The sequence below is a fragment of the Humulus lupulus genome, chromosome 8 (genome assembly GCF_963169125.1).
Source record: "Humulus lupulus chromosome 8, drHumLupu1.1, whole genome shotgun sequence".
Lineage (NCBI taxonomy): Eukaryota > Viridiplantae > Streptophyta > Magnoliopsida > Rosales > Cannabaceae > Humulus > Humulus lupulus.
In genome coordinates, this window is record NC_084800.1 from 4,330,240 (window position 1) to 4,353,083 (window position 22,844).

The window sequence follows — 22,844 nt, forward strand, 5'->3', positions numbered from 1 at the left end:
TAAATTCAAAGATTCATAGAAATTGCATTAAAAACGAATAGAATATCCAGCGACTACATTAAAATACTCTAAATAAGAATTTAGTTCATAATATTAAACTTCATCACACAATCTAAAATTCAAAAACATAAAAATAAACACAAACGAAATAAACGTGGATTCTTCTCTGTTTCTTTTCCTTTTGCCGTCAGAATGCTTTTTTTTTCTCTGTCCCTTCCGATCTTCCTTTTATTCTTTTTACAAAAATCTCCAAAAACCTACGAATTTCCATGAAAATTTCCAAAAATGCCCTCGTGCCGATATATCGCCTATGATGCTGCGATATATCTCCTGGTGAATTTTCTCGATGAAAACGCGAGTTTCTGATGTCGTTTCTGCAAAGACAAAATTTGGAATTCCTTCTTATGCCGATATATCGCCTGTACCATATTTCCACATATTGGCCAATTTTCGGCTACTAAAACCAACATTTATCCAAATTCTCGAACAAATCAGAATTATAACGACAAACTGCACAAGTTCACCAAACAGATTAAATAGAAACTTTCTCTTGAGAAAAACAACCAAATCAATCTGAAAATGTTATAAATAAACGTACATTTTGTACGCTTATCAGCCATGTCCAGTTCCCTCATAACGACCCTCTGGAAAAACTCGGGAAAAACCACGGATGGTCAAGCTCGGGAAAAACCTCTGTAGCAAGAGAAAAATGGAACTGATCAAGTTTCTGCAGGATAACCTGGATGTGTTTGCGTGGTCACACGAGGACATGGTGGGAATCAGTCCAAATGTCATCATGCACACCCTTCATTTGGATAAGAGCGTTCATGCAAAGTCCCAAAAACAGAGGCGCCTAGGAACAACTCGGGCTGAGGCCCTAGAGGAAGAAGTAGCCCGGCTCAAGAAATGCGGCTTTATCCATGAAGCTAAGTTTCCGATTTGGGTCGTCAACCCCGTGCTGGTCCCGAAGCCCAACGGGAAATGGAGGACCTGCATCGATTTCTCCGACCTGAATAAAGCCTGCCCCAAAGATTGTTTTCCCTTGTTGAGGATTGACCAATTGGTGGATGTCACGACTGGGCACGAGCTCATGTCCTTTATGGACGTACTCAGGTTACAACCAAATCGCCATGAATCCGGCGGACCAGGAGCACACCAGCTTCATGACCCCGACGAACGTCTATTGTTACAAGGTCATGCCATTCGGGCTGAAGAACGCCGGTGCTACATACCAGAGGTTAGTAAATAGAATGTTCGCCAACCAGATCAGGAAGAACATGGAAGTGTACATTTACGACATGCTGGTTAAGTCAAAGACTGCCGATAACCACGTTTCCGACCTGGAAGAATGCTTCAAGATACTACGGGAGTACAACATGAGGCTTAATCCACAGAAGTGCACTTTTGGGGTCGCATCTAGAAAATTCTTGGGCTTCATCGTCAATACCCGAGGAATCGAGGAAAACCCCGACAAGATCAGGTCATTACTCGAGCTTCCTTCACCCAAGTCGCGTAAAGACGTCCAAGGCCTGACAGGAAGGGTGGCAGCCCTAAATCGGTTTATTTCAAAATCCACCGACAAGTGCCTGCCATTCTACAACCTGCTCCGAGGAAATAATAAGTTTGAGTGGACCAAGGAATGCGAGGGTGCATTTCTCGACCTGAAGGCACATTTGGCCGAGCCGCCCGTATTGTCCAAACCAAAGGCAGGGGAGCCCCTTTTTCTCTATCTAGCTGTCACAGAGGATGCAACTAGTGCTGTATTGGTTCGAGAAGAAGACCGGGTTCAGAAACTGGTCTATTACATTAGTAAAAGACTTCTCAGGGTTGAATCCCGATACCCGTTGATGAAAAAATTGGCGTTCTGTCTTATCACGGCCTCCCGAAAGCTCAGGCCGTACTTCCAGTCCCACTCAGTACACGTCATGATCGATAAGCCTCTAAGGCAGGTTTTGCAAAAACCTAAAGCATCGGGACGCTTGTTAAAATGGGCTATTGAACTCAGTCAGTTCGAGATTTTGTACACCCCCCGAACTGCTATAAAAAGTCAGGCCCTGGCTGATTTTGTGGCGGAGTGCACAGGATTCCGGGAGGATCCTGTAGAAGACTCACCCCAGGTCACCTCGGCCCAGACGTCGTGGAAGATCTTCGTGGATGGCTTGTCCAATGAGAATGGCTCCGGGGCTGGCATCATCTTGATATCCCCTGAGGGACATAGATTCCACTCGGCGCTGAGATTCGAATTCAAGGCTTCCAACAACGAAGCCGAATACGAAGCTTTGCTGGCGGGGCTGAGAATAGCCCAGGAGTTAAAGGCGAGCTCCGTCCAGTGCTTCAATGACTCCCAGCTCGTGGTGAACCAGGTGCTAGGCGAATATCAGGCACGAGGACCCATGATGGCTGCTTACCTGGAAAAGGTAAAAGTCGAGCTATCCGCGTTTGGGCGAGGCTCAATCGAGCAGATACCTCGGGAGCAGAACGCTAACGCGGACGCTCTTGCCAAGCTCGCCACCTCCGGAGAGACGGAGACTTTAGGGTTAGTACCGGTAGAGTTCTTGGAGAAACCAAGCATAGAAGAAGTCAGGGCGGAGGTCGAGATGATCGACGCCAGGCCGACCTGGATGACCCCCATCCTTGAGTATCTCACCAAAGGGAAGCTACCTGAGGGGTGTAATGATGCGCGATGGATACTGTACCAGGCCCCAAGGTATACGGTGGTAGACGGGGTGCTATACCGGCGTGGGCACTCCCTACTTCTCCTACGATGTGTTCTTCTAGGCGAAGCAAAGGCCATCCTGCAGGAAGTGCATGAGGGCTTTTGCGGGTGTAACGCCCTAGTTACCCCAGAACAGTTACGGTGAACGGTGAACTGGAAATTTGTCTCGCTACCCGAGTCCTTTGGTTAAAAACGTGATCTAGGTACCATTAACAGGTTAAGGTGTAAAACCATTAAAAAGGAAAGGGTACATTTCATTAAGTAAATAAACTGCTCATGAGCCTTTTAAAATGTTTACAAGTAGTTTGTATTACAAAAGAGTTGCTACAGTTCCAAATATACAATCCCCGCCGGCTTAAGCGGCAAAAATAGGGTAAACCCCTAGTCCCTCTGAGAACTCCTTGATCGTGGCAGTCAATCGGCCCTGTATGTACATCACATCGCCCAAGCTCTCCACTCAAGGTTGGCCAAGCTTTTCCTTCCCTTTACCTCTGGTTCGAGTGAGGATTATTATATGAACGACCCCTGAGAACGATCAACCTTTAAAATCCTTGACGGTCACCTTAAAACCTGTTTTGAACTTCCCACACAAGCAGAACCAAGTCTACTAACTCAGCCTTGAAGTTCCTTTGGTTGAAACTCCACCAAGAACCCAAAACCCTCCAAGGAGAAGTGAAGAAGATGAAGCAAGGAGAAGGTACGGGAAGAGAAGGGAATTGCCTCTGCTTTTACTCTGTTTATTCTACAGCTTTCTAAGCCCCTAAAGTCACATATATCCTCCCAAAAAGACCAAAATACCCTTGTGTCATCTTAAGCCTCTAAAACCATCACAAGGGCAAAATTGGTACTTTCCGCTAAACCCGTTAATTATAATTAACGCTTCCCAATTCCCGCTAATCTCAATATCCTCAAACACCAATATTTCACATCCCGTTACCCTAAAATCCCCGGTAACGCTATAATCATTAATAACACCCTGAGACTGACCCCGAGCCCCGAGCTCGAACCTGTTATGACCAAACCGATAAATCATGTTTAAAGATCGTCTCATGTCGAAATACTCGAACCAACCCACATTATAATGTGGTCTCACAATATATCATTAACGCACATACAAATATACAATTATACCCTCAACGGGCCAAATTACCAAAATACCCCCTGTAAACAAATGTGAACTCACATGCACGCATTTAACATCATATTATAATATAATTCTCAATAACATGCATAAACACATTTAATGGCGTAATTAAACAGTTATGGCCCTCCCGGCCTACTAATCCAGCCATTAACCATGACAGGGAATCCGGGGCATTACAACTATCCCCTCCTTACAGAGCATACGCCCTCCCTACTAGAAAAGGCGGGGTCCGATACGCTGTGGTGGCCATCGACTACTTCACGAAGTGGGCTGAGGCAGAACCTTTGGCAACAATAACTTCCAAAAAATTCCTCGACTTCGTGGTTAAGAGCATTATCTACCGATTCGGGCTGCCCAAGAAAATCGTTTCCGACAATGGGACGCAGTTCGACAGCGACCTATTCACCGAATTTTGTGAAAGGTATGGGATTGTGAAAAGCTTCTCGTCCGTGGCCTATCCTCAGGCAAATGCCCAGGTCGAGGTCGTCAATAAGACCCTAAAGGTGAGCCTCAAGAAGAGACTAGACAAAGACAAGGGGGTCTGGCCAGAACAGCTCCCCCAGGTTCTTTGGGCATACCGGACCTCGCACCGGACTCCTACGGGTCATACTCCTTTCTCCCTGACTTTTGGGAGTGAGGCAGTCCTCCCTGTGGAGATTAAGGTACCTTCGCATAGGATCCAGGCATATGACCAGGACCGTAACCACGAGCTACTTTGCGCTTCCCTTGACTTGGTTGATGAAAGACGAGAAGATTCGCAACTTCAGCTCGCACACTACCAGCAAAAAATCACTCGTTATTTCAACTCAAAAGTCAAAAAGCGCGCCTTTAACATTGGCGACCTGGTCCTCAGGAGAGTTTTCTTAGCCGGTAAGGATCCCAAAGATGGAGTATTGGGACCAAGCTGGGAAGGGCCATATCAAATCATCGAGGTCATTAAAGAAGGAACTTACAAATTAGCTCGGCTCAATGGAGAGGCAGTCCCACGGACTTGGAACGCCATCCATTTGAAGAGATATTATCAATGACACCCTTGTAAGGCTTAAAGGCCATTTGTTATGTATTGAGCAATGAGAATTAACTTTTCATTCATGATTAAATATATTTGTAAGTGTAATCTAAAGTAACCACGAAAGACCCTTTCCTAGTTACTTGGGGGACATATGGTGCCTGGATATAACCAGGTCGCCTTAAAGGCTTAGAAGTTAATTCAAATCGATTGATCGTCGTTTTTCTTAAAGAACACGAGATATTGATAAAAATTAACGCGAACTAAGCTCTACCCTGGACATAACCAGGTCATAAAAACTTAGAAGTTAATTTAAATTGATTGATCAATGTTTTTCTTAAAGAGCACGAGATATTGATAAAAATTAATGCGAACTAAGTTTTCAAACTAAGGTCTTGGATATAACCTGTTGGCGAAGAACCGTGTCAACAATATTTATTGCAATCTGATGCTTTTTGTTGAGGGGAGAAGCTTCACACACACTTCTCATACACCATTTGGTTTGTCCTTTTATAATTAATGTAAAATTAGAACAATTTTAGAGTGACATTATTTGTAAGATTCATCAATAGAGTATCAGATTGAAATATTTAGATTATTATTAGGACTTATAGTTGGTTTGAGTTTTTTTTTATGTATTTGTTTTATTTTATTGATAAATGTTGAAAGATGTTATAAGCTAGCTTACAATACATGTTAATGAGAAATTTAAATTTCTTTTAATTTTTTTGGCGTTTTTTAGTATCTTCTTTTAATACATTTTGGATACTCAAAGGGATATATTTTTTAAATTAAAATGAAAATTGTAGCTGCATTTAAAAAAAAAAAAAAAAAACTTTTAAGGGCATGCAAAGAATGTCCTAAAAACTTAATTTAAAGATACTCTACTGGATTTTTTAGGACACGCATTGCGAGTCCTAAAAACATTATTTTAGGATTCACGAAGAGAGTCCTAAAACTTACTTAAAAGCACTCAACGTGATTTTTTAAGGCTCTCAAATAGAGGACTCGTACCCCGCAAGTCCTAAATTTTTTTTTTTTTTTTTTTGTAGTACTGCATTATTAAAAGTTTACATATTTTTTTTGTCTCATTGAAATATAATTATTCATTGAAAAAAAAATTACATATTACGTACATTAGTTAACACTTAACATGATATTATTATTTATACTATTTAATTTATAAAACAATTAATGTTTAATAACAATATATATTAGAACAAAAAAAAAAGAAAAAATATATCAACAATGACTACACAGTTGGAATATGTACATCGCTTTATTATTGTGGCTTAAAAATGATCAAATTCCTAAATTTTGAAAGAAAAGAAAAATTGATGATATTGTGGTCGGTATATCATGATTTTTTCATGAATTTAATGATCATTAATTTCATCTAACTTTTTTTTATTTGCAAAAACAACACGTGTGAGCGTAGATGTTGGGTTTCAATCAAATTCAGCCCACAACTTTTGTGTAGTAAGAAATATCGGCGTTATATTATCTTGTGATATAGATAGTTTCTCTCGTTAACATCTGCAACAACCTTGGAATGACAGGTTATTATTATTATAAACATAATGTCAGTCCCGTAATGATAGAGATGTGCCCAAAACTGGGCAATTCAGATTATTATTAGCATTAGCTTTTGGCCAAATTTGCGATAGTTATGGGAGAAAAGAACAAACGAGGAAAAGCAAGCGCGGTGACATGGTAGGCTAGGATGTGTTCACGTTAGGGTAACCGAAATAAGGAGCACCTTATATTTTGACAAGAGATATAGTTTTTCGTGGCACATATTTTAAGAATTGCTTGGATGATATTTTAACTTTTCCAATGAAGTGCTTTTTTAATTATTTTCCATTAAATTTTGGAGCTATTTCTATTTTAAATTATGTGTTGTAAGATTACCCACCATAAATGAGCTAAACTAATTATGTGTTTTTCAATATAAAGAATGGTAAAAATGAGTTTTTAATTAGTTTGCTAAATTTGAACTATTTTATACAATTTTTATCTTAATGAACAATATTAATGTACATGTAGAGAAAACTATTCATTGAGTTAAAATTATTTTATTATTTTTCTTTCTTTCTCTTTCTACATTAAGTATATTTTATTTTATTTTGTTTCATTCTCTTACTTATTTTAGTATTTTAATGAATAAAAAAGAATATTTAAATAATGTAGAGAAAATATATAAAAAAAATCAATTAGGAGTGCTCTAAGTTCTAAGTACGAGTTATTCCCACCTAATTAGGTGACTCATCCCAATTTCTACTTTTAGCAGCGACTAACGCTACGGGTGCACACGAGTCAGGTTTTCGGGTTTCGAGTGCATCGGGTTCGGGTTTTGCGGGTTTTGGGTCGTGGAAAGTGATACCGAATTCGATCCAAAATTTTTGGGTTTTGCGGTGATTTTGGGTTTGGTCGGGTTTCGGGTGGGATTGGTCAAAAAATGGGCTTTGGGCCGAAAATGGGCCTTGGTAAAAAAATTTCAAAAATACCATTTTTGACACTTATTTTATTTTATTTTTTACTTTTCAATGTTTTTTTTAACTTTATTGTTAGTTTGGTAATGTTGATTTTTACAAATTGGGCCTTAGTATTGTTTTTTTTTTTAAAAAAGCATTAATTTTTTCGAAAATTAATTTTTTTTTCATTATGTTCGGGTTCGTGTGTAACTCGAACCCGTGTGTCCTTAATTTCAAAACTCAAACCCAACCCGAACTATGTCGGGTTATGTTTACCAAAAAACAGCTACTTATGACATGGCAGGTATTTTTCACACATGGACGGCATGCATCAGAATTGAAATGAGGCAGTGCTGTTCGGTTATCGACGAGCTACACATTGCTTCATCAAAGCTGACTTTTAGGTACTACCAGACTGGTCGTATAATTTGGTTTATTTCCTTATAAGATTGTAATCCTATAATAACTACGTTGAATATTTCATCTTTATTATCTTGATACGCGGTTATTAAGGAAAGTTAAGGCTCATTGGCCCTTGTAACCCCATTGAGCCTATAAATACGCATGAAATAGCTCAAGGAAGGGACTTTTGATCTTTGAATCTTTTTCCTGAATATTGAGAGAAAAAGCTATAGTGTGATTATCCATCGTTTTATTGTAATTCTCCCAAGGTTTGTGAAACTCAAGAACCCTAGTTTTTTTATCATGGCTGTAACGCCCCGATTTCCCGAGACGTTACTTAGGGAGTTCATTTAAAAATAATAAACAATAAATACTTTAAGACACTAAGAGAAATTATTTATTTAAAATTTAAACAGTCAATGAGATCTCATTATTTAAAAATAAAAATGTTGGACGCTAGGTTTAATAAAAACAACATAAATAAAATAACCATTCAAGTCTGAAAATTTAAAAACATAACATTTATTTCTAAAAACATAAAATAACTGGAGTCCAGCCTCTAACATGTTCTGTCCATGCCTCGAGCCCGCACCATTCATTGCTTTGCTTTGCCTTTACCTGCACACAGAGTACCCGTGAGCTAACGCCCAGTAAGAGGAGCTATGTAGGACATAACCCCCCAAACCAGAAAACATAAACTTTCAACTAAACATAAATAAACATCCTAAGCATAATAATCATAGTGCGATATATAAACACCATATCACACTAACATAATGTGTGTTACACTCACACACATAAATACTAACAAGTCATGTTGATCGGACATGAAATGTAATCTGCCTTGCTTGCCCTGTACTCACACTCGGCATTCCCACGGTGGCACCTAGTCTAGCCTGCGCTGTACTCACACTCGGTCGTTCCCTCGAGACATTGTTTCCCTGCCTGCGCTGTACTCACACTCGGCAATTCCGTGGTGGCATCCTATTAGCTTGAGTTATACACACCCAAGATAATTCCTACAAGTGCTATACTGACACAAGTGCTGTACTGACACAAGCAGCTAAAATCTAGTAGCACGCCTATTCTATCATCTCAGCATGTCTACTAACTAAAATCCCTAGCACTATCCTCATGCTAGTCAACCTAATGCAACAATTCAGGTCACAAATATAATTACATAACTAACAAATAAGAAAACAAGGTTGCACGTATAACGTACACCCTGTGCGCAGATGTCCACTCTTCTTACCTTAAATAGTACGTTTTCTGCTGACGTGTCTCAAACCACTCGCTGCGTCACCTCGACGATCGCTAGCTCCTAGACGTCCAATTACACAGCGAAAAATTCAGGAAAAATAAAAAAATAGGCGTTAAGATTTTATTTCGAAACCCTAATTATTGAAATAATTTAACTATGCCATTTTAACATGCATGGCACGTAAATTAAAATAATTTTTCACAAAAGGTTCAAACCATCATGTCACATGCACAAAAAATGATGTTTCTAACGTATTGCATGAATTCATATAAATACTTTTTATGTGAAAATTACCAAAATACCCTTTAATATCATAATTACATTAAAGACTCAATAATTTTATAAAAATTATCATATGACAACAAAATTTAATAAAAAACTTTTCTAAAACCCTTAATAATCAGAAAATTCTCATATAAGAACAGAAAAATAATTTTTAACATTTATAAATTATTTTTCCTCATTATCTCAAATAAAACTCAAATAATAGAAATAAATACACAACCAGCCCAAAAATCAAACTAACATACAGAACTGTTTAAAAATCCAAAATAAACTTATAAAAATTATTTTAGAATTTTCTGGGAAAAATAACTATTTTTCTTAATTAATTTTATAGAAAAACTAATTAATTAAAGAAAAATTCATAACTGATTAAAAATAAAATTGAACTATACAGATTGGTTTCTACACCCTACAGTAACACACAAAATTACCTAGGGTTCAGAAAAGTAGCATTAATATTTTTTTATATTTAAAATATAAAATAAGCCAAATAAATCATGAAAATTACATAAATGATAAAAATTCGAAATAAAATTACAAAAAGCCTTAGAATCTCATTTTAAACTTATACAAAAATTCTAAGAATTTTTAGAATACTTTAAATAATTTTCACATTTATTTTCTTAAATTACATATTTAAAAGCAAATAATTGAAGAAAATTATCAAATACGATCAAAACTTAAATCTAAACATACAAAGCCATTCTAAATCATACATATATCACTTAATCATAAAATCATATTTTTCTGAACAATAAAAATATTTTTCATGATTAATCTTTTTTTAAACTTCAATAAATCATAATAATTCAAAGAAAAATCAGAAAAATATGAAACCAGTTGTAAAATGCTCTAAAATTAATGTAATAATTTTTAAGATTGAAAAACAAAAAAAACACCTCAGTAAACACCCAGATCGGGTTTGCCGGAGCTCTCGCCGGAGTTGTTGTTTTCTTCGGCGCCGGCGAGGTTGTTTCTTTCGTTTCCGGCTACCCCAACGTTTCAAACCACTTGAAAACTTCCCTCACGTGTTCCAGCAGTCCAAAACGACCCTAAGACACAAAAATCACGCCACAGCCGCCTTGGTCGAAGTCTTCTTCTCCAACGCCGGTGTACCGCCAACAATGGAGCTCAAAATTGCTTTTTCTTGCTCTAGACCATTTCAGCCTGTTTCTTCACATCAAAATCGATTCTTTGAGTACCCTAAGCTTGTTTATCACCAACCACGCACACCATACACTCTTGAACACACTTAAATCCAAAATTATCCAAGAATATGCATTTTCTTGGATAAAAATGGTGAATCACAATCCGAGACTTTATAAATGTATTTCCCACACTCAAAATGTTTATTTCCTCCCCTAAAATAATTCTACAATGTTCATTACTGCCCAGATTTTTCCCAAGTACAAGAACTCAAAAAATTCTTCTCTTTTAAAAAAAAAAAATTGATAATTACACTCTCTCTCTTCAATCCTTTGCTTCCCTCACTATTTCCACGATTTCTCCTTTAGATTATTATGGTAACACGTTTTAGAATATGTTTAGAAAATAAGTTAGCATTTGAAGTGGTAAGATCCTCTTTTCAAGGAATTCTTTAAAAAATAAAATAAAATAACTAAGTTCCACAACTGATATTATCAGTTAAATTTCGAAAATTTAACCAATTTTATGAATATTTAATTATGTTTAAACAGAAGAAATAAAGTCTCTAAAATGCCCCTTGAACCAATCCCAAACTTGAGGGTAATATGGTCTTTTCGCAAATTCAAATACTTAATATTATGGCAAACCAAAAATTACACATAATATGATAAAATAATTTCAAGCATATTATTATTACTATTATGCTCATAATAATAATAATTTTTAATTAAATAAATAACTTAACCCGAGCTATTATTTATTCACTTGACATTATTCTCATGTTGTAATTCCATAAAAACTCAAACATGAGAAACCAAGAATTTTATTTCCATTGGAAGTCATACATATCCAATATTCCATCAAAGGAAAAGAAAAAAAAAATGACAAGGATGCACACAGTGGGAAAATTACGAAATTGCCCTTCCGGGAAAATGGATATTACAATGGCTTTGAGATTCAATATTAATAAAAGCACTAAGTGGACGTAGGTCATTACCATTATTTGGGGCCGAACCACTATAAATCGTTGGTGTTTTCTTCTTTTCCATTAGATTAAACTCTTAATTGTCATTTCATTTCCTGTCGTATATTTAACTCCGTGTCGTTGGCCAAATCGAGGGTCAACATTCTGGTGCTTTCATTGAGAGATTGATAAAAAACTGTAAGAAAATCTAATGGCGAAGACATCCAAGAAGGTTGGACAGACCGTTGGCGCTGCATCATCCCAACCTCCTCCCCCAAATGTGGCTGAGAATGAACCACATTTGGAATTTGAAGAGGAGGAGTTAGATTCGGAAACGCTGAAGGCAACACTGGGGGTGTTGCAGGATGAGTTGGCTAATCTGAGGGCCAATTAGGAGACTGCTGCGAAGACAATGGCGATGCGGCAGAGGGAAATTGAACGCCAACGCCAAGAGCTGAGTGAGCGGCAGGCGGACATGGACCATCGGCGGAGGGATGCCATGGCCGCTCTTGAAGCAGCCATCCAATTGGCTCGGAGTCAGGCTGTGCCAGCCTCTCAGCCAGCTCAGTTGCCGAGTGCGCTGCCTCAGAGAGCTCCCAATCCTAGTCCTCCCCTCCAGCCAGCAAGCCCTCAAAGGCCGGAGCAGCCCCCTGTGGCTCAGGATGATGGCTCAGCTAGGGATCCTGAGCAGTAGCCTCCCTCTCAGGCTGGTCGAGGCAATCCCTAACACCTGAGGAAAAATAGGGCCGGGCAGCTGCCCTGCAGCCCTAGACGCCCAGGGGACGAAGAGCCAAATCCACCGAGTAGGGGGCAGAGTCCTTCTGACAATAGAAGGAACATCAAGTCAGGCTCTGCGGTCAGGGGTCCCCCACGGGATAACAATGCACGGGGACCCAACGATCAGCGCAGGCCTCCCCCTGACACTCAGGAGATGCCAGCCCGAGGAGGAAATAGCGTGAACAGCCAGTAAGCTGTAGTCAGCCACCGTTCAGAGATGGGCACGACTATAATGAAGCCGATTCTAGTAGAGGAAATGCTGGTCGGAGGAACGAGGAAAGAGGTGGAGGCAGAAGCCCCCCACCTAGAGAAAACAGGCCAGCTAGCCATAATGCTGGGGGGCAACCCAGGCAGCAGAACGTCTTTGATAAGCTAGGAGTTAGCGAGCAGAGACGCAGGGACAATGATTTAAGGGACGTACTTAACGACCGTCACGAGAGGCATGACAAGTACACTCCCCCGGCACCAGTTGCCCTAGCTGTCCCAGAAGCGGTTCAGGCTCAGATTGATGCTCTGAACCAGGCGGTACAACAGCTAGATGGGGGACGAACGCCCCATATAGAGTACGATAGGAGGAGGGGCACTCCCTTTGTACAAAGGATTACTGCGACTGAAACCCCCAGTAAATTCAAAATGCCAACACTGCCAAACTTTGATGGGTATGGAGATCCAGTATCTCACGTTAATAAGTTTGAGATATAAATGGATATACAGAAAGTGTCGAAAGATGCCCGCTGCAGGATCTTCCCCGCGATACAATCTGACACCGCCCATAAGTGTTTCTTTAAGTTCCCTCCTGCTAGTATAGTATCTTGGGAGATGTTCGTAAAGGAATTTTACGGGCAATTCTACGTGGGTCACGTACACCTCACAGAGGCCAACCAGCTAGTCGAGATACGCCAGAAGGAGGGAGAGCCCTTAAGAGAATATGTCCAACGCTTTATGCGAGCGGCAGATGGAGCCAAGAAATTGGGCGACGAAGGCAAGATGATGGCCCTAACTGCTGGGGTTAGGCGCCATTCACCCCTCTGGAGTAGCCTCAAAAAGAACGGGGTAAGAAGTACCCAGGAATTTTTGGATCGGGCTGATCTATATATCAAGCTCAAGGATGTGATTGCCAATGAGGGGAAATCGCCAACAAAAGACAAGGGGCCGAAGGAAGAACCCGCCAAAGCCGCCAACGGGTTGGAAAAGCCCAATGGCAATGGCAAGGGCAACGGGAATGGCAATGGAAGGAATGGTGGGAAGCGGGCGAACAATGAACCATCAGCTTCTTACTATAAACGCCCGAAAGGCAGTCGATACGAGTTGAGATTCACCAACTACACGACCCTTGTCGAAAGCTGAGCGGAAGTCTACCAGGCAACCAAATCAAGCGTGCCTTACAAACAACCCGCACCTATAAGGAAAGATATCTCTAAGAGAGATACGACAAAGTTTTGTCATTTTCACAATGACTACGGGCACGACACCAACGAATGCAACTAGTTGAAAGACGAGATTGAGTTCCTAATCAGGCAGGGACATTTAAGAAGATATGTGCGAGTCGCAGGAGGGTCTCAGCGAGAGGTTCAAGGTGGCAACGAGTAGGCGCCTGCGTGTCAACGCTCGCGCACCTTTATAGCCAACTCCTGTGGCAGGCACTTTACTCACCATCTGCGGAGGCCCACATCTTGCAGGGGACAGTGGGAAAGTAAGGGAGCGATACGCTCGAACCCTACATCACGACCAGGACATAGAGATGATGAGTGTGGAGGATTGAGCACCGAAGAAGGCTCGAACAGAGGAGGAGTTAATAACCTTCTCCAAAGATGATGCCCAGCACGTACGATTCTCACACTCTGATCTGCTGGTCGTAGACGTACAAATTGCCAATATGATGGTGAAGAGGGTGTTGGTCAACACAGGAAGTTCGGTCAACATTCTATACAAGTCGTCACTGGAGAGAATGAAGCTGTCCGTCAAGGACCTGGAGCCATGCAACCAAACCATCTATGGTTTTTTCGGTGAAGGGCTCGCCCCAACTAGGTCGATTAGGCTTCCAGTTACAGTAGGTACTACTGCACCTGCTAACATGACATTACTCACTACTTTCATAGTAGTTGATTGTCCTTCGACATGTAATGCTGTAATTGGGAGGCCAATTCTGGTCGACCTACGGGCCGTCACTTCAATGTGGCACCTTGCCATGAAATTCCCAATAGACGCAGGGGTAGGATGCGTATTGGTAAATCAGCGGGAAGCAAGGGAGTGCTACAATTCCTCGATAACCAGGACAAAGAAAGGTGTGTCGAGAGATGTTCCCGAAAAAGAGTTACAAATGGCAATTGAAGCTCATGCCAAGTCAGGTGATAATGTCATCAAATAGGGCGTTGCCCAAAGTGAGGATAAATACTTGGATCCTCGCTTTGGGGATTTTGAGGAAGAAATAGGACCCATCGAGGACCTTGAAGAGGTCCAACTCGATGAAGAAAATCCGACTAGGGTTGTGAAAGTTGGTAAAAACTTAGAGACAACAAAAAAAAAAAGCACTGGTGGATTTTTTGAGAAGGAACTAGGAAGTCTTCGCCTGGTCGCACAAAGACATGGTTGGAATAGACCCTGCAATCATCAGCCATGTCCTGAACATCAACAAGAATTTTCCACCAGTGCAACAGAAAATATGGCTGCTCGATAAAGATAGATCAAAGGCCCTAAAAGAAGAAGCTAAAGGAGAATGGGTTCATCAGGGTGGCGTTTTATCCATCGTGGGTCTCTAATCCTGTGCTAGTTCCCAAGCCAAATGGAAAATGGCAAACATGCATGGATTTCACAGACCTCAATAAAGCCTGCCCCAAGGATTGTTTCCCACTCCCTAGGATCGACCAACTGGTCGATGCCACTGCAGGGCATGGATGCATACTCTGGATATAATCAGATTAGTATGCATCCCCTTCACACTAGCTTTCGGACTGTTACAAAGTAATGACTTTCGGTTGGAAAAACACTGGTGCGACTTACCAGCTACTAGTCAACCACATGTTTAAGGAGCTGATCAGCACAAACATGGAGGTCTATGTCGACGACATGCTGGTAAAGTAAAAAAAAGGTAGAAGGGCATATAGAGGATTTGCAGGAGTGCTTCAACGTCTTGAACAAATATCAGATGAAGTTAAATCCCCTCAAATGCTCCTTCGGAGTAGGATCAGGGAAGTTCTTGGGATTTATAGTTAACTCGAGAGGAATTGAAGCCAATCCTGAGAAAATCAAAGCCCTGATCGATATGAAATCACCAGCAAAGATTAAGGATGTTAAAAGTTTGACCGGTATAATTGTTGCTCTCAATAGAATTATTTTGAAGTCAACGGACAAGTGCGTTCCATTTTTTAATCTACTTAGAGGCAACAAAAAATTTGAATGGATGGAGGAGTGCGAACAGGCTTTCCAAGCATTAAAGACTCACATGGTGCAACCACCCAGCCTATCAAAACCGGTCGATGAGGAGACTTTGTTTGTCTACTTGGCGATTACAAAATATGCTTCTATTGTTGTCTTAGTAAGGGAAGAAGAAGGCCTGCAAAAGGCTGTTTTTTATGTAAGCAAAAGGCTAATTGGAGCGGAGCTGCGATATCCACCAATTGAAAAGTTAGCCTATTGCTTAATTTTGGCCTCAAGGAAGCTACGACCTTACTTTCAAGCTCACCCAATCACATTTTTGACTGACCAACCTCTACGGCAGGTTCTGCAAAAACCAGAAGCCGTGGGGAGATTGTTGAAATGGGCAGTCAAACTTGGGCAGTTTGATATCTCTTACTTACCGCGAGCAGCGATAAAAGGGCAAGCCCTGGCTGACTTCATTGCAGAGTTCACTGAACTTACAGATAGCGAGCTGACCGAAGAGCTTGAAGAGCCTGAGTCTCAAAACCAACCTCCCTCGTGGAAGTTATTTACAGACGCCTCTTCCAATGAGCATCATGCAGGGGCAGGGTTGATCCTGATTACGCCTGAAGGGCATCGATTTCACTGTGCAATCAAGTTTGACTTCACTGTTTCCAACAACGAGGCTGAGTATGAAGCGTTGCTCGCTGGGTTACGATTAGCCAAGGACATGAATATAAAGATACTTGACATCTACAATGACTCTCAGCTGGTGGTAAATCAAGTCATGGGAGAGTACCAAACCCGAGGTTTAAAGATGGTTGCCTATTTAAACAAAACAAAAGATCTATTAGCGCAGTTTCACAAGTACACTCTTCAGCAGGTACCTCGCGACCATAATTCAAACGCTGATGCCTTGGCCAAGCTAGCAAGTGCAAAAGATGCTAATACTCTGAACATAGTGCCAGTTGAATGACTATCTGTGCCAAGCATCCAAGCAGAGGAGACCACTCTGGTGATCCAGGTGGCAGATACATGGATGGCACCATACGCAGAGTATCTGACGCAAGGCATGTTACCAACGGACATAAACAAAGCTAAGACCCTTCAGCGACAGGCTGCTAGGTATATCCTAGTTGATGGAATCTTGTACCGAAGGGGATACTCAATGCCCCTCCTCAGATGTGTTTTGAAAGAGAAAGCCAAAGAATTGATGAAAGAGGTACATGGAGGCTTTTGCGGGGACCACGCTGGGGGGCAAAGCTTGTCAAAAAAGATCCTGAGGCAAGGGTATTTCTGGCCAACAATGAATGAAGACTTGATGGAATTTGTACGGAGGTGTGACAAGTGCCAGAGATTCTCAAAAATCCCGCGAGCAGCCCCTAATGAACTGAAACAGATGCAAAGTCCGTGGTCGTTTGCATTATGGAGTATAGACTTAATTGGATCTTTACCCACAGGAAAAGGCGGTGTCAAGTATGCTGTGGTTGCCGTCAATTATTTCACTAAATGGGCCGAAGCCGAGCCACTCACAACCATAACGACCAAGAAAGTGTTGGATTTCGTGGTCAAAAACATCATTTGTCGCTATGGATGGCCGAAGAAAATCGTCTCAGATAACGACACACTGTTTGATAGTGATTTATTCATGGACTTTTGCGAACGGCATGAGATTATCAAGAGCTTTTCTTCAATCGCCCATCCCCAAGTAATTGGACAAGTCGAAGCAGTCAATAAAACGCTAAAGGATACATTGAAGAAAATACTGGAAGAAGCTAAGGGTGCATGGCTAGAGCAATTGCCTGAAGTCCTTTGGTTATACAGAACTTCTCATCGAACAGCAACATGCCATATTCCATTCTCTTTGACTTATGGGTATAAGGCTATGTTGCCTATTGAGTTAGATCCACCCTCACATTGCAGAATAACGTATGATCAAGGCTCTAACAGCCAACTATTAATGGAATCCCTGGACTTGATTGATAAGAATCGTGAACAAGCCCAACTTCGAGTAGCTGCGTACCAGCAAAAAGTCGCCCGGTATTTCAACTCTAAAGTACGTGAAAGAAAATTCAACGTCAGAGATTTAGTACTTCGAATGGTTTTCCTAAATACCCGCGACCAGGCTGCTAGAGTACTCGGACCTAATTGGGAAGGACCATACCAGATTGAATAAGTACTCCATCTAGGCACCTACAAACTTGCTCGCTTAAATGGAGATCTCGTTCCTCACTATTGGAATGGATAACACCTACGCAAGTACTATCAATAAACAATTCTTCTTAAAGAATTGGCTTGTATTAATTTTACTTTTTACAAGTTATGAAAAAGGGTTGGTCATTTTATGTGACTAATCACTTATAAGTGTAAGATCTTATTGATCACTTGTACAGACATGTTTTTTCCATTTATTACGAGAAATATAAAGGACTGTGTGCAGCCAGTCATTCCTGCCAATTATTGTATTTATTACAAGTATTTGCTCATTACGTGTGTTGTTTTGTTGTATTATCATTTTAATTATTTTGCTCCGAGGAGTAATGTTCGAAGAGGTTCTGGTCGGGGCATATAAGGCATCCAGTAAGCAAAGCATATCGAAAGATATGTAAACACATGAGCAAAATAAGTGAAAGCATGCTGAGGTACTTATAGTAGTTTTCAAATTTTTGTATTTTGTTAAATCAATCCAAAGTACTATGCTAAATTTGGTCATGCGAAGAGATGTTATAATAAAATGCAAATATTATAATATCTTAAGGAAACCTTTTACACCACGAGCAGTTACTGCTCAGATGTAATTATTCAATTAAAAGTAAAAGGTTGCCCATGCAGCAATAAAATTTTAACTAGAAAATTAAAAGTGTCTTTACATCACGACCCATAGGTCGTGTAGTCAAAAAGTTAAAAGATCGAAAGGAAAAAGACTAAGAGGCTGGAGGGTCTTGAGGAGCGTCCTGGTCGACAGCTGCACTAGCTTCAGTATCCGCACCATCTATCGCTGTTGCCAAGGAGATCTCTGGGGAAGCAGGAACTTTAGCCCTCTCTTCTTCCTCCAGGCGAGTGGCACACTGAGACATTAGAGTCCGCCTCAAGCGATCTGACAGGTAGCTTAAGTTGGCCTTCTAGTTGTGCTTCCAAAACTCGTAAAAGCAAAGATGGGTGGCTTCCTTGTACTTCTCCAAGTTATTGGCTTCAAGTTCCTCAAGCTCTTTCACCCATTTTTCCAGCTCCTCCATCTCCTGCCTGCTCGCAATCAAATCAAGCTCGAGCTGTTTGAATTGATGGTAGTGGAGTTTGACGCTTTCCCTAAATTTTTCTTTGTCTTCATTGGATTTATTCAGGGCGTTCTGACTCTCTAGTAGCTCCTCGGTCAAAGTGGCTTTTTGCTCGAGCAGTTCCTCATTCTAATTAGACACCTCTGAACTTTTCTCAAGAAAGTCTCCATTCTACTTGGTTAGCTCATTGTTCTTCTCGAGCAGGTCAGCATTTTTCTCTTCAAGCGCTTTCTTAGCCTCAGCAAGCCTGGTGTCAAATTTTTTAGTCTTGGACACCACTGCACCCGCACGACGCCAGCCAGCAGTCATGGTCAGCAATCCCTGCAATCAGATGAAAAGAGTAAGGCGATGGCAGAAAATAAAAAGCAAATTATTCAGCATCAGGAAGTAACTTACGCTAACTATTTCATTCAGCCCCTGGTTGAGTATTTGGTCGGACTCCATGGAAATGGTGCCTTCAATAGCCTATTGACTGTGTTTGTGTTTGGAGAGCTTGTATATCCTCTCCTTGGCTGAGCTGACCACGGAGCTGGACAAGGAGCCTTCGGGGTGAGGGCGGTATGTTCGGCTGGTAGGGTCCTGAGGTGTGGGGTGCTGGTCAACAGGTGTTGGAGGAGTGGAATGCTGGTTGGCCGGAGGCGTTGAGGCCGACTACTCGAGTGGTGATGGAGGTGGCGTTTTCTTCTTCGAAGGAATAGTGGCTGGAAGGTCCTTAGTTCGGGCCTTCTTTGAGGCGGTTTTACTACTCTCCCCCCGAGTCCTCTTGCTATCCTTCTTCCTGCCTGAAGAAGCAGCATCACCCTTGTAATGCTCGAACACGTCTTCAGATGACATAGCTGAACAAAAAGAAACTACACAAGCAGTGAGACAAGATATATAGATGGAACTAAAAATGAACGTAAAGAGATTATAAGTAAAGTACTTGTGTACAACTACTGGTTGCTACATTACTTACTGAACTACTTATTGCCTGGAAGAAATCTGAACTTAAGTTTGGAGTATACTTAAAGTTGTTGTCCCCGTCAAATAAGTGACAGGGAATTGGAAAACTATCTAAGAGCGAGAGATCAGTACCATTCTCATCTGAAGATTTGTCGATGGGAGCGGGGGGGGGGGGGGGGGGGTCGGTGGCTTTCCTTTTTCCCTATCCTAGTGGGACGGGGGGAGCGGCAGCTCGCGAGATGCTGGAGGGTTCCCTGATTATCACTCCAGCCGTCCTCGTCCTTTGAGGTTGTGACACGTCTGGGTGCTGCTCGGGAATCTCCTCACCAGTGGCACTTCCCGTTGTTGACTGCCTCACATCCTTGTGAGGTGCCAAAAGTCCTACCAACCTAAGGTTAGCGTCCGTGACCAGATGCTTAACACTCTTCTCCACGTCAGTCATACTGGCCAAAAGGGCTGATTGGACCTCCATGTCTGGAGTAGGGTTTGGTTGCAGCCATGGGCCTGAAAGGCGCTAAAAATCTAAGGAAAGTGCAGGAAAAAATTAAAGAAAAATAAACGACCAGGGGTGTTAAAGTAATACCTCCTTGGGTGAAGGTCAGATTGTTGGCAACCATATCCGTAGTCGGGAAGTACTCAAGGTGGTACCTCCCCACATTGGAAATAAAAGTTGTGTCACTCAGGAAAGTACGAGACATTTCTTGGTGGCAGAAGTGGAAGAACTCCGTGTTTTCCTGGTTGGGGTTGGATTTTAGGTCGAACAGATAGTTGACCTTGTTTGGTGTGGGGACAGGTTATTTCTTATGGCTATAAAGGATATAGAGTGCCGAGAGCATTCTATATCCATTAGGGGTTATTTGAAAAGGAGCGACCCCGAAATAGTTGGCCACTCCTTGGAAGAAAGGATGAAGAAGCAGGATAGCTCCTGCCTCTATGTGATACCTCGACCAGGCGCTGAAAGCGCCTCCAGGAAAGTTCACCCATTGGTCTTTGGTGGGTTGAACTAGGGTTACCCCAGGAAGTCCGTATTTTTTAATATATTTGAAATCATCCTAACTGTTACTCGGCTAGTAGGGGCGACGTACCATTCAACATCTGGTTGAATGGCGTTTCGAAGTTAAGCATGGGTTTGGATGCTAGGGTCGGGGATATTTCTTTCTTGACCACGGGTCGAGGGAATTTCAGCCTGAGGAGCAGGCTGATTAGAAGAATTAGAAGGTTTCTTTTTCTGGTCTTCAGTTTTTGCTCGACCCATATTTTGGAGGAGGGTCGATGGAGTGTTTGAAGTGGCGTGAGAAAAGGGAATTTTAGGTATTAGTAACGATGGTTGCTCCTCGTCCTTGAGCAATTGAGCTAGCAAGTCGTCGTTGATGGGTCTCTCACTTCCCCACGGATCTTGCATGAAAAGCTGCGAACAGAAAAAGGGGAGATGAGAACTTAAAGCTTAAAAGCTTGTGTTGAGAGATGGAATAATGTTGCTCGCATATAAAAATTAGGTTTTTATACGACCAGCTGCATTCTAACAAAAACACTAAGTCTCTTACGAGCAATTTGAGAAATAGATTAAAAAGCGGAAGTAAAAAGTTTTCCAGAAAAAACTTTTTCAACTCCGAGAGGGCGGGAGAAACCCAGTTTTTCAACTAGATTAAAAATCAAATTTTTACGTCGATTTTACGCCTTAAATCTACGGTCTCGACTACCAAACTGACTCCTAACTCCTATACAACACTATTTCACTTCCCTATCAAGCATCGATCATTATGCCCATTACCCCAAGACAGTTTCAGTCAAGAACTCAGATACGAAATAAATAAAATACAACTTTGCGTGGCAACTTAAACAACTGAATGGTTTGTAAAACTTACTTGGATGAAAGGTGGATTGTGAACACGGAAAACTTTGAGAGTCTGAACGGAGATTCCTTAGATCAGCGATGAAAGATCTTGGGATTTCTAGGCTCTAGAGGTTGAAGTTCTTTGGAGTTCTTGAGAAGGAGATGACGAGTGAAAAGTGAAAAGTTAAAAAGTGAATTAGGGGCATTATTTATAATGACGATGACACTATAAAAGAAGTAATTATGAATTACTGTTTTCGGAGTATGGGGAACTGTATTAGCCGTTAGACATGTTTTTGGGAAATCAAAAAGTCCTGATTGAGCATGGTTGGTTGCTTTTTTCGAAGAGGCATGACGGCTCTGACAGGTTTCATGGGGCATACGAAAGGTCAGACACCTAAGTTTACTTTATGCTGGTCGCAGTAAAGTAAACTTGGGGGGAAAATGTTTACCAAAAAATGGTTACTTATGACGTGGCAGGTATTTTTCACATGTGGAAGACACGCAGCAGAATTGAAATGAGGCGGTACTATTCGGTTATCGACCAGCTACACATTGCTTCATCAAAGCTGACTTTTAGGTACGACCAGGCTGGTTGTATAATTTGGTTTATTTCCTTATAAGATTGTAATCCTAAAATAATTACGTTGAATATTTCCTCTTTATTACCTTGATACGCGGTTATTAAGGAAAGTTAAGGCCCATTGGCCCTTGTAACCCCCCTTGAGCCTATAAATATGCATGAAATAGCTCAAGGAAGGGACTTTTGATCTTTGAATCTTTTTCCTGAATATTGAGAGAAAAAGCTATAGTGTGATTATCCATCATTTTATTGTAATTCACCTAAGGTTTGTGAAACTCAATTGTTCTTCACAAACTGAATTATAAGAGACAACAAAAACATTAGAGCAACCAAACTGAGAAGTAAGAAGTTTAATAGTCATAATAAATATAAATTATATATCTTAAAATTGTATACAGTGTTATATAAAGACACTGCTATATATTATATTACATTCAAAAGAATAAAATAAATATGTAACAACCAAACATATTTGATAAAAGAAAACTCTGCAAAAACTTTCCGTAAGAAGTTTTTGCCTCCATTATAGATCCAACAAGCAATCGATATATCTTTCAAAAAGCATGCATTAAAGACTAAAGGAATTGTGCATGGTTCTTAATTAAATACAATGCTAGTAGTTGTTATAACTGTTACTTGTAAATTGCATGATGCAAAAATAATTTTTAAGTAATT

General features: G+C 40.9%; 1 long non-coding RNA gene across 1 annotated transcript; it reads right to left on the minus strand.

Moving 5' to 3' along the window:
• Positions 1 to 8,206: 8,206 nt before the first annotated feature.
• Positions 8,207 to 10,765, minus strand: LOC133793443 (uncharacterized). Its single transcript, XR_009874824.1, has 3 exons — positions 10,191 to 10,765; positions 8,998 to 9,066; positions 8,207 to 8,363 (listed from the first exon to the last, which is right to left on the minus strand). It is a non-coding gene; the product is annotated as an uncharacterized LOC133793443 (long non-coding RNA).
• Between the last annotated feature and the right edge of the window lie 12,079 nt (positions 10,766 to 22,844).